The sequence below is a fragment of the Apaloderma vittatum genome, unplaced genomic scaffold, assembly GCF_000703405.1.
Source record: "Apaloderma vittatum isolate BGI_N311 unplaced genomic scaffold, ASM70340v1 scaffold11180, whole genome shotgun sequence".
NCBI lineage: Eukaryota > Metazoa > Chordata > Aves > Trogoniformes > Trogonidae > Apaloderma > Apaloderma vittatum.
In genome coordinates, this window is record NW_009694017.1 from 41821 (window position 1) to 45403 (window position 3583).

Consider the following 3583-nt stretch of genomic DNA (forward strand, 5'->3'; position numbering starts at 1 on the left):
AGACACCAAGCATGTCTTGAGCAGCTTTCTGCAATCCAGATCTCAGCATCACATTACATGTCATGGTAAGTCATACAAGAATGTTTCTTGGGAACATTTAAACAGCTTTCCAAAGTCATAAACCAACGCCGCATCACCCTTTAAATCAGGATGATGTATTCCTCTCCACTCCCTTTCGGGCGACAGGCATCGCAGCCAGCTGCTTCACTGCTCAACCATCCACAAGATGAAACAACCAAAACTATTCTCATGTCAGAGATACAGATAACAGAAAAAAACACCTTCATAACACTAATTAAAAAATACATATCTGGAAAAACTTTCATACAGACACATGCATGTGCACACAAGATTAATCGTGTGCAATACCTGGAGGATGCTCATATAGATGTTTCTACTGATTTTCTTTTTCTTAATTAATTTGCCAAAATTATTCTATGCTAGACAGCTCTATTATAAAATTACTCAAAGGTGTATATAACATTGGATATAGTTATGTCTTTTCATGCGGAGCCTCATTTGTGCGGAGGTTACCTTACGCTAGTGGTAAATTGCCCTTTATTCCCTTTACGTTGTAACTCCTTTCACCACTAGCCTGGTGTAAATCAACCAAGATGGATTTCTCACAGTACCAGGTTTCCCACTAAGGTACTGCTTTTTAAGTGCTGCAGCAGGAGTCCATTAGCTTGTGCTAATATTTTATTCTATTTTTCTTCAACAGACACACAGGCCCCAACAAATGGAAAAGGGCTACGTGTGCGTAACAAAAAGACAATAAGGGTATCATTGGGTGCCCTTTCCTTGCAATTTTTCTCACCAGATTCTAAGTCATTAAATTTTTTTTTGGCTCCCATATGCACTGAAAATGAGTAAATGTCATGATTTGCAAAAGACAGTATTTTGAAACGTCAGCCTAAGTGCAAACAAAGGTTAAAAACAAGATTAATCTCTGAACTAAATTAAACAGAGGTTTCAAAGTATGGGCGTTTATTTTAACGGCTTTCCAAGACCACAGCCACATCTCTTGATTTTATCACTGGAAATAATTTCAGCCTCAGAGCTCCTTCTCGCCATTTTGAATCCCAAAAGACAAACTAGGTAGATACACAGATTTTAAGCCGAACACCGAGCACCGTTCAGATTTCTGAAGCACTGATCTATAACCCATGTACCGTGTCACCGGTATGTCAGCTCCAATCTTTTTCCAATTTCATGGTTTTTTAGCTTACACCAGCACTGCCTTGCTGTGGTCCTCTGCAGGGTGGCAGCCGTGGCAGATGTCTGGAGTGTGAGTGCAAGGAACGCACACACACCGTCCCCCCTGGGAGGGGTACGGTCGAGGAGCAGTCTCTCCTTCCCATTTCCAGTTTACAAGTTTGCAAAAGCCTTTTGCTGTTGCAACTTCTCACGTAGCCTCCTCTTCCAGACCGCTGACATGTCGCTTTCTTGGTAAAAAGGTATTTTTAAAATTGGATCTCTGCTCCAGCATCCCAGGAAGTTCTTTTAGGTCAAAAGCTCCTTGCTAATAGTTTGTTCTTGCATTCAGAAAAATAAGATAATATCCTTCAAGATGTTTGCTAAATCTTTAGAAATAAATGGAAGTAAAAACGATTGTATTCACATTTTGCATGAAATACTTCCAAGCATTAAAGGGTCTTCATTCACGCAACTACATGTCTCCCCTTTTAAGAACAATCCCTCTCTCCCTCTCCACGGATAATATCTGCCAGGCAGCAAAACGACACCGTTCACTGAATTTTCAATTCTGCAGAAGAAACAGGAGGAAGCACTGGTGACTTATTCTGTGGGAAAGGATGTTTCATTCCACAGCTGCAAAAACGCATCTAGAAGATAAGTGTGTAAATATTACATTACTCTGCTCACCAAACACAATGTAAAATGGTCTCTTTTTCTGTGAATATTACAGATGGGAAAGGGAAACCACGGCTCTGCAATGCAACAGAGAAGCTTTATAATTCCAGTCAGTTGAGAAACGCCAAGAAGCGGTACCAGAGCACCGGCCACCCAGATCTGGGGTTCTTCAAAGCTACGGAAATGTCTGGTTTGACATGAAGCGAGGAAGATGTTCTGCTAGTCAGCTGTAAAGAGACCTTGACCAAGTTTGCTCTCACCCTTCGAAACAGTCTTGGTCTGAATGAGTGCATCTTGTTTTCTCACTTGCATTTGACTTGGACTTCACTACAGCAGATGCTACTGCCCAGAAGTTCCAGTTTGGGTTAGGACACAGCCTTTTGCTGTCTTCCAGCTGTTAAATGGGTGCAAAGGAAACAGAATTGGCTGCAAGCACTCCAGAAGCCCCTGCTAAAATTAGTCCTGGGACAATCCATGGGCAGAAGCAGAGAAAATGAGGCAAAAAGGTGCAAAAAAAACCCCAAAGGAAAACAAGGAAACAGAAAATGAGAAATGGTCCTCGGGCTGCCTGGGGCTTCTCTATGTGGGAGACCTGCCAGCAGCCTCCTTTTCCCTATTTTCTTCATCCAAAGTTAAGAAAGGCCATAACCAAGACCTCAGTTTTCTTTCTGCGACTGCCACAGTATCAGTAATGAATGACTGCCTGCACATTCACCAGGTCTGCTCTTCCTACAACCAGCCACTGCCAGCAATCCAGAGGCAAAAGAAATACTCCCACATCACATGGTCATAGGTTAGGGGAATTTAAAGGGGAAAAAAGAAAAAGAGAAAAAAAGAACTGTATTCGGACAGAATTTGATTTAAATAATAGAGGACACATATAAAGCAGTACTTTTATGCTATAGTCACTCCTGTGCAAATGTTGGGGTTTAAGGTCTGATTACTCTTTGTTCCAGCAAACTGTTGAAAACTTTATTTTCCGGACTTCCATTTTTAGTCCTAATTCAGAGAAACACCAGAGCCCCACTAAGTGTCTGACTGTGACTCCCAGACAGGCTTGCTGGGACAGGACAGTGGTAGCACACAACTCAGCAGGTGGAGACTCAAGTTTCCTCCGTGGAGCTGGTTTCACTAAAGCCTGCTTATATACAGTGCAATTAAGCTCAGACAGTCCAGCCATTTGACTGTCTGCCAAGGGTTGTACATTATTCTTCTTCCGCCTGGACAAGTTTCAGTTCCTCAAGCGCTCATGAAAGCATCACCCAGTAGACAATAGGGTTAGCGTTAGTGTTTGTTTTTTTCCATTTCTAAGAAGACTTCCTGGGAAGAAGCACCAGTCAGCTATTGTCCCTCTCACCAAATGTGTGTTTGAGTCCCCTAGGCCACTCAGTTCTTCCGCCTCAAGGTTTCAATGCTCCTTCCTTTTTGAAAAGAAACGAGACAAGTTGCCTCATTTCCTCTCCATTTATCTTTCACGTTCATAAGGCTTGTGGCAACACAACACAACCTGAAAGGAAAAAAACAAATCACAACCACATTCTTCCAGTGCTGTGTTTGTACAGTAGGCCCACATGAGCTTCTGAGCTCAGAAAAACAGCCAGGCAGGTTATTATTAAGTAGAGGAAATTTGTTCCTGAGGATTTATTTGGAAATGATTCGGTGAGAACCTTCCTGCTGGTTCAAAGTAACCCTGCAGCCCTCAAGGTCTTCA